Source organism: Muscardinus avellanarius (genome assembly GCF_963383645.1).
Source record: "Muscardinus avellanarius genome assembly, chromosome: 13".
NCBI lineage: Eukaryota > Metazoa > Chordata > Mammalia > Rodentia > Gliridae > Muscardinus > Muscardinus avellanarius.
Window position 1 is genome coordinate 24,519,392 of NC_137799.1, and position 14,018 is coordinate 24,533,409.

Consider the following 14,018-nt stretch of genomic DNA (forward strand, 5'->3'; position numbering starts at 1 on the left):
CTGCTGTTGGATTTTTTTTTTCTAAATTAGAAACTATGCGTTCATTTTTGGAATGATCATCTTCTAAGAGTGAGATTCTATTCTCCATGTGGTCTAATCAGTTGTTTGTACTTTGAATTGAGGCCTTTACTTCATTAATTTCATTTTTTATCTCTTTTTGGCTCTCTCTGAATTCTTTTCGAAACACCTCTGTTATTTCTACAGTTATTTTCCTGATTTGATCCTCTAGAAATCTCTGAATTTCTGTTTTATCAGTTTCTGATGTTGTGGGGTTGTGGGCATTCATTGCTCCATTGTTATTTCGGAAGTTTGTGCCTTCTCTGGGTTCTTCCCTTGGGTCACTACAACTTCACTTAAGTTGCTCTGGATCTTGAGTGGTTTCTCAGTCCCCACTACTCCTTTACTAGGTTGTATCACAGAGTCTCAGACACAGGGAGTCAATCGAGGCTGCTTTAGACTATGGGGGGTGCCAGGTTGGGCGTTCTCCTATGGTGTGATATCTCTGCCATTGCCACTCCCCCACTGGGTCAAGTCCCTGGGAGTACAGTATTGGGATTTCTTCTCCAGGGGCCGCATTTGACTCACTGTTGTTGAGTGAGCTGATGGAGCTGTAGTGGACTCGGTGAATTTGCTGCTGCTGCCGCCGGTGGCAATATGGAGTCACTGCCACGCCCTCGGCCATGAGGCTGGCATATTTCTTCTCTGGTTTTGAGCTCCGCTCTGAGTCCCTGCAGAGTGTGCTGAACCTAGCCACTGGGAGCTTTAGATTCTCCCTGCGCCGAAAAATCTGCCGAGTTCCGCCCGGCTGTTCTGCAGCAGCTCACCTCGGCTCGCTGTGCGCCGCTCCTCTCTGGAGCCTGGTGGGCTGTTAAGTGCATTGGTCTGGTGCCGTACGGTGAACTCACCACTGCCGCCGGCAGTAAGGTGCTGCTGCCGCGTCCTTGGGCAGGAGGCCGGCGTTTCTCCTCTGTGTCTCTGAGCTCCATTCAGAGTCCCCCTCCTCTCTGGGGCGTGGTCCTGCAAGGGAAGATGGTGCCCGCCGCTCTGCGCCAAGGCTCCGGCTGCAGCACTGCGGTCTGGTTTCTTTCTGGTGTCTTGTTTTTCCAGCTCTCTTTTTCTCTGTCCCTTGTAATTACATTTTTTTGGGGGGTACTGGGGTTCCTGGAAGCCCTTCTATCTCCGGGCTACACTCCCAGACCTATTTTTACATTTTTATTTGGAAATAGGGTTTCCTAAGCCAGCGCGTGCAGCTGGCTTCGAATCTGTGCGATCCTCCTGTCTCTGCCTCCCAAGCGTGGGGATTACAAGCGTGCGCCACCACGCCCGGCTAATTACATTTTTTGTTTCTCTGCTGCTGGTGTGTTTTCTGGCTATGAAAGGTGCTGATTTTGTGGTAATAGAGATTGGTTGTTAGCGGGGCTCGTAAGTCCGGCTTCTTTCCATCGCCATCTTCCCGGAAGTCTGGTTTCATCTTCTTTTCCCTCCTCTATTCTGATTATTCTTAGGTTAGCTCTCTTAAAATGGGCCCATATTTCTTCAATGTCAGATTCCTGCTGTCTGATTTTTTTTCTAAGTTATAAAGTATGCATTCATTTTTGGAGTGATCATCTTCTAGGAGCGAGATTCTATTCTCCATGTGGTCTAATCGATTGCTTATAGTTTGAATTGATGCCTTTAGTTCAATGATTGCATCCTTTATGTCTTTTAGGCTCTCTCTAAATTCTTTTCAAAGGTCCTGTATTATTTCTACAGTTTTTTTCTTGATTTGATCTTCTAGAGATGTCTGAATTTTTGTGTTATCAGGTTCTGATAATATGGGGTTGTGGGCATTCATTGCTCTATTTTTGTTCCTCTTTCCCATGATTTCAGAATTTTGTGCCTTCCCTGGGTCACTACAACTTCACTTAGGGTGCTCTGGATCTCGAGTCTGTGGTAATCTCAGCCACCATTACTCCTTTACTGGGTTGTATCTCAAAGTCTCAGATTCAGGGAGTTAATCGAGGCTGTGGTAGACTGTGGGAGTGCTGCACTGGGCGTTTTCCATGGGGATCTGCGACTAGGGTGTGGTATCTCTGCCACCGCTACTCCTTCACTGGGTTGGACTGCAAAATCTCAGACCCAGGGAGATTATCAAAGTCCCTGGGCATGCAGTACAGGAATTTCTCCTTTAGGGGCCGCAATTTCACTCATGGTTATTGTGCATGTTGATCAGGAACTGTCAAGAGTGCGGTGAACTCACTGCTGCTGCTAGCAATATGGTGCTGCTGCCACGCCCTCAGCCATGAGGCTGGAGCTGCTGGCAATATGGCACCGCTGCCACACCCTTGGTCTTGAGGCTGGAGCTGCTGGCAATATGGCGCCGCTGCTACACCCTCAGCTGTGAGGCTGGCATATTTTTTTTCTGGTTTTGAGCTCTGTTCTGAGTCCCTGGAAGGTGTAATGAGCTTGACCACTGGGAGTTTTAGAGATTCTTTGTGCTGAAAGAACTGCTGAATTTCACCTGAATGATCTGTAGCTGCTCACTTCAGCTCCTTGTTTACCTTTCCTCTCTGGATCCTGGTATTGTGAGGGAAGATGGTGCTGGTGTGGCCCCGCTGCTGCATTGCAGGCTTGATTTCTGGTCTCTGATTGTTCTTCTAGTCTTTTTTTTCTCTGTCCCTTGTGTTTACATTTTTTATTTCTCTGCTGATGGAGTTTTCTGGCTATGAAAAGTACTGATTTTGTGACAATAGAGATAGACTTTTAGCAGGGCTCGTAAATGCTGCTTTTCTCGGTCGCCATCTTCCCGAAACGAATATTATTAATTTGAAGGTGAAATGGACCCACATGTTTTATGCCTTTTGTGTTCTCAATATCTTATGAAATATGTTCAGTTTGAACTCAGCTTTATGGTCTCAGAGTGCACATAGAGTTGACTGTCCTCTTAATACCTCGAAGTTGCTTACTTTATTTTCTTTTCTAAACAGAGCTGTGATACACATTCTTGAACATTCAGCTTTGAGCACTTGTTCAGTTACCTCATTTGATTAATTGTTAGAAGTGGAATTGCTAGACAGGAACTTGAGAGTGTTGAAGTACTTTGTTATCTAAGTGGGATTTGGCACAAAGGGGAAAAGAATTACTTTTTTATTTAGACTATTAAAGTCATGGGCATTATGGTTCTTTTTATCTTAAATAAACTGGTGCAGCCGGGCGTGGTGACGCAGGCTTGCAATCCCAGTACTTGGGAAGCTGAGACAGGAGAACCTAAGTTCAAAGCCAGCCTCAGTAACTTAGTGAGGCTCTTAGTAACTTAGTGAGACCCTGTTTCCAAATTAAATATAAAATAAGTCTGGAGGTATAACATGGAGGTAGAAGGCCCCTGGGTTTCATCCCAGTAACACACACACACACACACACACACACACACACACACACACAGAATTAAACTGGTGCATAGGTGGACTTGATGCCATTTTATTTATTTATTTATTTATTTATTTATTTATTTATTTATTTCCGTACCGGGGATGGTACCCAGAGGCATTGTACCTCTGAGCTACACCCCCAGTCCTATTTTTTAGTCTTTTTATTTTTTGAAACAGGGTCTCACTGAGTTGTGGAGGACTTTGCTAAGTAGCTGAGGCTGTCTGCGAACCATGATCCTCCGCTGTCTGCCTCCCGAATGCTGGGATTACAAGTGTGCAGTACCCCGCTTGACTTGATCCCATCTTACATTGACTAATATCTATAGTCATCATTAGCTAAAAAGTTGCAAAGTCATTTATTAGAATACCAACTGTTTTGCCATTGGGAACTAGATCACTGGTATCTCTCTTGAGTTCTGTGTTGCTATTAAATGGAGGAACTGTTTTTGAAAAGCTTTCAGTTCTTAATTTTGATCCTAAATGTTATAGTGCTTGCTATTTATACAATTTTAAAACATGCATCATAAGCCGGGCATGGTGGTGCATGCTTGTAATCCCAGCATTTGGGAGGCTGAGACAGGAGGATCGCGGTTCGCGGACAGCCTCAGCTACTTAGTGAGGCTCTTTGCAACTCAGTGAGATCCTGTTTCAAAATAAAGAATAAAAAATTGGGCAGGGGGTGTAGCTCAGAAGTCAAAAGCCTCTGGTTTCCATCCCCAGACCCTCAAAAGAAAAGAAAACAAACAAACAAAAAAACAAACAAAGAAAAAACATGCATCATGAGTACAAAACTCCAGTAACCAAATGGTAATTTCTGATTTGTGTAAACATGCAGTGATTTAAAAATTAAAGTTGATAACAAAACAGGTTTTTCTACTCACATTTCCTCAAAAGTTTTAGAAATAAAAGGAAAATGTCAAATTGAGCCCTGTGAAAATGTTCCTATTCCCAAGAATCGTGTTCTTATTCTGGATGACTTCATTAGCAAAATCTGAAACATGTTTCCTGTTGTGGTTCTTAATTGACTTCTTTGTGCATGCAACGATTCCATTTCTTCCAGTTATCTTATAGCAGTGTTCAGCAAACTATGGCCCATGGGTCAAATCCAGCCTGCTGCTTATTTTTGTGGATAAAATGTTCTTGGAATACAGCCTGGTCCATTTGCTTATGTTTAGTCTATGGTTGCTTTCACAAAAGGTGAGTGACTGTGACAGAGATCATAAGTCCCACAAAGCCTATACAACATTTTCTATCTGACATTGTAAAAAAAAAAGTTTGAATACTGTCTAAGAATAAAAAAGAGAAAGTGATATAAACATATCAATTACATCACTATTTCCTTTTAAAACATTTTTTAAGTAAATGTCAGTTGCTTGTGAGCAGTTTTAGATCCATAGGAAAATTAATGGAAAGCACAGAGACTTCTCATGTAAATTTTTTCTTCTTAATTTAGGATTTATGAATTAAGTATTTTATGTAAAATTATTAAAGAGTGATGATTTATACTTTGCATATAACTATAGTGCATTTGTACTTGTTTTAACTGAAGAGGAGAATATGTGCAATGTTGACTCTGGCAAAAGGATGAGAGAGTTCAGGATTTTAAATTTTTTTTTTATTGGTGCACTGTATTCATACATCATAGTAGGATACATACTTTTGTAGACATACTTGCACACTTTTCCCAGTCAGCCCCCACCCAACCCCCACCCCATTCTCTCCCTATCCCTCCCTCCCATGCTTGGCTTAGTAGTTGACATCTAGTATTATGGCAATTTATCTAAAATTAAAAATGATAATCTCACATAACAGTTTCATTTGTCTGATACCAAGCTTTTGATGACTTAAAGATGACATTTCAATATTTCTTTTTGCTTTCTTTCTTACCAGAGAATATTTTTTTTCTATTTTTTAGGTGAAACTATCATATATTTATATATTTATTTTTCAGAAAAAAATCTATCCTAATATGGAATATGGACTTAGGTACCCAAAACGATCTTGAAAAAGAACAAAGCTAGAAGATATATATTTTCTGATTTCAAACCATATAAAGCTACGATAATTGAAACAGTGTAGTACTATTCTAAAGGCAGATATATAAACCATTGGAGTTAAATAAAAGCCTAGAGCTAAATTCTTCCCTATATTGTCAAGTTATTTTTGACAAGGTTTCCACGAACATTTGGTGGTGGAAATATTAATCTTTTAACTAAATATTGTTAAAAAATATTACATGGAAAAGAATAAAATTGGACCCTTACCTAATCCCATATACAAATATTAACTCAAAATAGATAAAAGACCTAAATATAAATCTTAAGACTATAAACTTTTAGGAGAAAATCTGGGTCATTAAACCTCACAACATTGAAATTGGCAGTGATTTCTTGGTTATGATTTCAATGGCACAGGCAACAGAAGCGTATACAAACTCCCTAAAAAAAAAAAATTGTATATCCAAAGACAATGTAAACAGAGTTAACAGTTACTAATAGAATGGGATAAAATATTTCCAATTGCTATATCTGAAGGTATATTAATATTCCAACTAGAAATCCTAAAAATTAACAACAATAAAGACAAACAATACCCTTTAGAGATAGGTAAAAGACTAACATAAATAATGAATCTCCACAGATAACCAATCTTAGTTGTCTGTTGGATGGAAAATCTTGTTTCTCTAGTTCTGGTGTGTGTTACCTATTTCTTCTTTGTAGTTAATCTCTTTGAGTATTTTCTCTAGCGCTGGTTTTGAAGACATAAATTCCTTCAGTTTCTGTTTGTCATGGAAGCTTCTTATTTTTCCATCTAATTTGATAGAAAGTTTTGCTGGGTAGGAAATTTTTGGCTGGAAGTTGTTTTCTTTCAGAGTTTGGAATATGTTACTCCAAGCCCTTCTGGCTCTCATAACTTGGTTTGGGAAGTCTGGAGTGATTCTAATTGGTTTGCCTCTGAATGTCACTTGGCCCTTTGCTTTTGTTGCCTTTAAGATTCTCTGCTTGGCTTCCACATTGGTCATTTTGACAATTATGTGGCGTGGGGATCCTCTTCTTCGATCCTGTCTAAAGGGAGTTCTATAAGTTTCCTGGACCTGTGTATCGGCCTCTTGCTCGATGTCTGGAAAATTTTCTGCTATTACTTCCTTGAAGAGATTGTTGATCCCTTTGGTTTCACTTTCTTTTCCCTCCTCTATTCCAATTATTCTTAGGTTAGCTCTCTTAAAATGGGTCCATATTTCTTCAATATCAGATTCCTGCTGTCGGATATTTTTTTCTAGATTAGAAACTATGCGTTCATTTTTGGATTGCTCATCTTCTAAGAGTGAGATTCTGTTCTCCATGTGTTCTAATCGGTTGTTTGTGCTTTGAATTGAGGCCTTTACTTCATTAATTGCATCCTTTATCTCTTTTTGGCTCTCTCTGAGTTCTTTTCGAAGCATCTCTATTATTTCTACAGTTATTTTCCTGATTTGATCTTCTAGAAATCTCTGATTTTCAGTTTTATCGGGTTCTGATGTTGTGGGGTTGTGTGCATTAATTGCTCCAGTATTATTCCTCTTTCCCATGATTTCAGATGTTTGTGCCTTCTCTGGGTTCTTCCCTTGGGTCACTATGACTTCACTTAAGGTGTTCTGGATCTCGAGTCAGTAGTATCTCAGACCCCACTACTCCTTTACTGGGTTGTATCACAGAGTCTCTGACCCAGAGAGTCGATAGAGGCTGCTTTAGACTGTGGGGGGTGCCAGGTTGCACATTCTCCTATGGTGTGATATCTCTGCCACCGCCCCTCCCCCACTGGGTCAAGTCCCAGGGAGTACAGTACTGGGATTTCTCCTCTGTGGCCCGCAATTTGACTCACTGTTCTTGAGTGCGCAGATGTAGCTGTACTGGCCTCGCTGAATTTGCTGCTGCTGCCACCAGTGGCAATATGGCGCCGCTGCTACGCCCTCGGCTATGGGGCTGGCGTTTTCTTCTTGGTTTTGATTTCGACTCTGAATCCCTGCAGCGTGTGCTGAGCTCAGCCACTGGGAGCTTTAGACGCTCTCTGCTTGGAGAAATCCCGCCTGGCTGTTCCGCAGTGGCTCACCTCGGCTTGCTGTAGCCATCCCGTGATTTCGCCGGTGCCGCCGGCAGTATGGCGCTGCTGTCGCGTCTGCCGCGTCCTTGGGCGCGAGACCGGTTATCTCCTCTGTGGCTCTGTTCTCAGTCTGCTTTCTCTCTGGAGCCTGGTGATTTTTTGTTTCACTGGTGATGGTGTTTTCTGGCTATGAAAGGCGCTGATTTTGTGGTAATGGAGATTTGTTGTTAGCGGGGCTCATAAGCCCCGCTTTTCTCGGTTGCCATCTTCCCGGAAGTCTCCAGTATTTTAAAATTTAGTTCTCCAAATGTGGCTTACAGCATTGAATCCAGGACGTTTGCATTTGAAACTTCTGCCTGTAATTATTTGGGTCCCCAGGGTAGTTGGATTCTGGATTACTTTTTCCTATGCTACTCTAATCTTTCTAAATTGACTTGAATTATTCTAGCCAGGTAAGTAATTTTCAAAATTAAGTTCTGAAAGGAAGCTTCACATTATTGAGAACTATTCTTTAGGAATCAAAATTATAGGGGAAGAAGAAAATCACAAAAAATTTAGAATGTTTCATTATTAATGTTATTATTTTATTTGGTGCACTATACTTAATGTTATTTAGAATGTTCCTTTTAATGAAGTTTATTTCCACTTGTTTTTATTCTGGTGTAGGCATTAATTGTTCAGAACGTATAGTCCATAAAACATGCCACAATACATGGGAAGTCGAGACAGGAGGATCGTAGGTTTGAAGAGATCTTCAGTAGTTTAGCAAGGCCCTATTTCAGAGAAAAAAAAAATGGAGGTGTAGCTTTGAAGTAGAATGTCTCTGGGTTCAATGTAAAAGGATTGAAATTAATAGAAAGTATACAATCACAATGAATTGAAAATAGAAATGGATAACCAAATGAAATTAGGAGAATTTATAAACATGTGGACATTAAATAATACTTTTCAATAAAACTGGACCAAAGAAGAAATCTTCAAGGAAATTAAAAAATACTTTGAGATGAATGAAAATAAAGACACAACATATGAAACCTGAAGGTTTTGCAGATAAAGCATAGCCTGGAGGGAAAAATATAGCTAAAAAACCAACATTTAAAAAATCATCTCAAGTCAAAGCCCTACACACTGGGAAAAGAAGAAAAAGCAAATTAAACCCAAAGAAAACAAAGGAAGAAACAAAGATCTGAGCAGAAGTAGATAAACTTGAGAACAGAAAAAGAATACTCATGGCTGGGCATAGTGGCAAACACCTATAGTCCCAATACAGGGGAAGTCGAGACAGGAGGATCCCAGGTTTGAAGAGAGCTTCAGCAGTTTAGCAAGACCCTATTTCAGAAATGGAAAAAAAAAATAAATGGAGGTGTAGCTTTGAAATAGAATGTCTCTGGGTTCAATTCCCAATATTCCCTCCCCCCCAAAAAACCCAAAACTCATGTTACTAAAACAACAATGAAGGTACATTACTACCTACTAATCTTAAGAAAAAGGAATATAAAGAAATACCATGAATAACTATATGAAAACAACTTCCTAGGAAGACGTGAAAAATCTGACTTGAGAAAAAATAGAAAACAAATAGAACTGTAATAAGTAAAGAAATAGAGTTTTTTTCAAAATGGCGACTGAGGGACACAGTACTCCTCAGTAGCTGAAGCAAATAAAACTTCAGATACTTAGAAAGCTGTGTCTTAATCAACAAAAAAAAAAATACATACCAGGAACCAAAACAAATCCTGGTACCTCGGGGGAACTCTGAACTTGAAGAAGAAGAAGAACATAGACCCGGACACCGGACCAGCTGCAAACGCTGATCGGCGGCCGCGGGCTGCTTTCGCGGGCCCGCGGAGCTGCCTGCCCGATAGCCCCGATAGTCCCGCAGCAAGATAATCCGGGACTGAAAACAGCGAGCAGCTCCCACGTCAGAATTCTGTGTGCCCACCAGCGACTGGATCACAACAGCATAGAGACTCCCACGAATCCTGGACCAAGGAAGACAGGTACCTGCGGGCAACGGGAAGTGCGGACCCTAGCGTGCGCTGCACTCCAACCCCCCAGCACGCCCAAGCCTCAGACCCGAGCACTCCCCTCTGCGCACCTTGTCGGCGCCCCGGTTCCCTGCTAGCAGTCATTGCCTGTCCCACTCTCTCCACTAAATTGGAGCCTACCTGGGTGTCTAGCTCCCCCCCCCCCCCGCCACCTTGCCAGAGACTGCCTTCAAGGCTGCGAAAGCCCTGTGTAAACTGGAAATCTCCTTGGGGCACCCCCAGTTTCTACGTCCCGCGGGAGGCAGAGGCCTTTACTGGGCACCACGCACTGGATCCTTGAGCACCTATCCTGCACTCCTGGCCCACCGCTGGGTGTTCCCACCCTCCTGCTAGCCAGAGGCTTAATTCTAAGCGAGAACGAGAACTCAGCTCAATACACCTTGGAAGAGCATACCAGCAGCAACAGACAGCTGCATCCACTCACTCCTGGTTCCAGTAAAAGCAGCACACCCAGCCTGCACCCTTGGAATAGGCAGAGCTCTGGCAGCAAGCGTGGGCACCCAGGAACCAGCACCCATTTGCCCAGGGTACATCTTGGGACCACACTGGCTAACCCAGCTGGAATTTCCAGAGACACAGGAAAATCCATCGGGCCACAATATCTGCACAGGACCTCAGGGGGAGGTTCTAATTATACCTTGGTCATGCTCCACCCGTGTCGTAGGGAAGCACAGGCTGGAGTCTAGGGTGGTGAGTGCAGAGGTACTGACCACAGGTTAGAATTTCGCAGAACCTGTGAATTGTATAGAATCAAATAACAGTGAAACCAGACATCCGGACACATAAACCTAAAGCAGCTAAAGGAGAGAAGGTGTCCAAACACCCAGAGTGACCTAAGAAGATAAAAAAATAGAGTACAAAGAAAACTAAGAGACATTGGATGGTATTCTGAAAGTTACTAAAGCAATCACATACGCACATATTATATAGGCCTGACCCCATATGCGTAAATAAGGAGGACTGTTTATTTTACTTTTAATGTGGATGTTTTGTTTTATATTGCTTTTACAGTGCTTTTGTTTTGGTATGGTTATTGCTGTGTTATTTTTTTTTCTTTCACCCCATACTTCTCTTACTTTCACATGTTGTTTTATATATATATATATATTGGATAGTTTGCCTTATTTTTTTATTTCACACAGCTGCTAGCTCCTTTTATTTTATTCTTGTTCTTTTGTCCTCTTTCTTCCTCTTTCCTTCCTTTATTTTCATTCTCCTCCTTTGATTGGTCTTCCTCCCTTTTTCTAGGATTACATAATAGTCTTGGTATCTTGTGTGGATTTTTTTTCTATTCTTTTTTTGTGTCTGTCTGCTCCTTCCATCACCCCTATTTACAAACCTTCCCACACTAACCCTACATACTTTTCCCCCCCAAAACTTTTCCACATAATATACCTCCTGGTCTAATACTCTAAGTATCTCTTACATTCATAATTACTCCACGAACGACAAGAGTCCTAGTAGTTAACTCTCTCTCATTCCTAGCAAGATTTCACCTTACGATACTCAAAGTCTTTCTCAACCTAAACATATCCTCTACCTAATCTGACTCCTTTACTAATCACCCCAGCTCTTCCCACATCACCCACCCTCAACACTGGAAAGGCTCTGCTGACTAGCCGATACCCCAACTCCTAATATTAAGATTTGACTAAGCATAATACTCACGAACGATGGGTAGAAACCAGAAAAACAGGACAGAGAACGCTACAAATATGAGAACCAGGAATTACGAAGAGACAGCAGAAATCACGAATACTGACCTACTAGAAATGCAAGAAGGGGAGTTCAGAATCTTGTTGTTCAATATGATGAAAGGATTCAAAACAAGTATAGAGGAGGTTAAAGGTGAATTAGAAACACTAAAAAAGAATCAGAAAGAGGTCTGGAATGAAATGAAAGAGGCAATAAGTGAAATGAAGACAGCAATTGAAAGAAACTCTGGAAGATTAGATGAAATGGAAAACAGAATATCAATATTAGAAGACAGTACATCCCAAACCGAAAACACAGTCAGCGATATACAGAAATCTTTACAGCAACAAAACCTAAACATCCAGCAATTATGGGATAATATGAAGCGCCCTAATCTACGGATAATAGGCATTGAGGAAGGGATAGAGGTACAGACCAAGGGCATCTGTAATATCTTCAAGGAAATAATCTCAGAGAATTTTCCAAATTTGGAAAGAGACTTCGATCTTCAAGTCCAGGAGGCATACAGAACTCCACTGAGACAGGACCAAAGAAAGACCACTCCACGCCACATAATAACCAAAATGACCAATATAGAGGCCAAGGAAGGAATCTTAAAAGCAGCGAGAACAAAAGGACGGGTGACATATAGAGGCAAAACAATAAGAATCACCCCAGACTATACAACCCAGGTCATGAATGCTAGGAGAGACTGGTATGATGTGATTCAGACCCTGGAAGAAAATAACTTCCAACCAAGGCTCATCTACCCAGCAAAACTACTATTCAAGATCAATGGTGAATCCAAAGTCTTTCACGATAAACAGAATCTCAAAAAATTCATGAATTCAAAGCCAACACTAGAGAAAATTCTTAAAGAAATAAACCATAAGGAAGAAAAAAGAAGCAGACTTCAGAATCAGAGAAGAGAGGAAGTTAATAAGTGGGCCACTTAAGTAAAGAAGAAAGATCACACCACCCAAGAGTAGACAGAACACAAAATGGCAGAAAACAAAAATCATATATCAATAATATCTCTTAATGTCAAAGGACTTAACTCACCAATCAAAAGACATAGATTGGCAATGTGGATTAGGAAACATAATCCAAATATATGCTGTCTGCAAGAAACACACCTCACAGCCAAAGACATTCACAGGCTGAAGGTGAAAGGATGGAAAAAGATATACCATGCCACCAGTGACCAAAAAAGAGCAGGGGTAGCAACCCTAATATCCGACAAAACAGACTTTAAACTAAAACACATCAAAAGAGACAAATCAGGGCACCTCCTTTTACTAAAAGGAACACTATACCAAGAAGATATAATGATAGTAAATATTTATGCCCCAAATATGCGTGCAACCACATTTGTAAAACAAACCCTTCTGGACATAAGATCCCAAGTAGACCCAAATACAATAATTCTGGGAGACTTTAATACGCCTCTCACACCACTGGATCGATCTTCAAGGCAAAAGATGAGTAAAGACGTTTTAGAACTAAGGGAAACCATAAACCAAATGGACCTAATAGACATTTTCAGAGTATTTCAACCAGGAACTACAGAATACACTTTCTTCTCAGCAGCCCATGGAACCTTCTCCAAAATTGATCACATCCTGGGACACAAAGAAAATACCAGCAAATTCAAAAAATGTAATATAATTCCTTGCATCTTTTCAGACCACAACGGAATAAAAGTAGAAATCAACAACAGGAAACTCGAAAGAAAGTATTCAAATTCATGGAGAATGAATGATACACTATTGAATGACGAATGGGTAAGAGCAGAAATTAGGGAAGAAATAAAGAAATTTATGGAAACAAACGAAAACAGAGACACAACCTACCAAAACCTATGGGACACCATGAAGGCAGTACTAAGAGGAAAGTTTATTGCATTGAGTGCCCACATAAAAAGGACGGAGAACCACCAAGTAAAGAACCTAATGACACAGCTCAAGGATCTAGAAATTCTGCAACAGTCTATTCCCAAAGCCAGCAGAAGGCAAGAAATCATCAAAATTAGAGCAGAAATAAATGAAATAGAGAACAAAAAAACAATTCAGAGAATCAATAAAACAAAAAGTTGGTTCTTTGAAAAGATTAATAGAATTGATAAACCCCTGGCCAACCTAACCAAAAGAAAAAGAGAATCAACTCAAATTATCAAAATTAGAAATGAAAAAGGAGATATCACCAAAGATAGTGAAGAAATTCAAAATATTATTAGAAACTACTTTAAAAATTTATACTCCAATAGACTTGAAAACCTGGAAGAAATTGATAGATTTCTAAGCACAGTTAACCTTCCTACACTTAGCCAAGAGGACATAGCAAGCCTAAACCAACCAATAACAACCAAAGAAATAGAAATGGCAATAAAAATTCTTCCACCAAAGAAAAGCCCAGGCCCAGATGGGTTCCCAGCTGAATTCTACAAAACCTTCAGTGAACAACTAATACCAATACTGCATAACATGTTCCGGGAAATTGAAAGAGATGGAACTCTTCCAAATTCCTTCTATGAGGCCAGTATCACATTAATCCCCAAACCAAATAAAGATACCTCAAGAAAGGAAAACTACAGACCAATATCCTTAATGAACATAGACGCAAAAATTCTAAACAAAATACTAGCTATACGCATTCAAAACTATATCAAGAAAATAATACATCATGACCAAGTCGGTTTCATCCCAGAAAAACAAGGCTGGTTCAACATACGCAAATCAATACATGTTATTCACCACATAAATAGAACCAAGAACAAAAACCACATCAT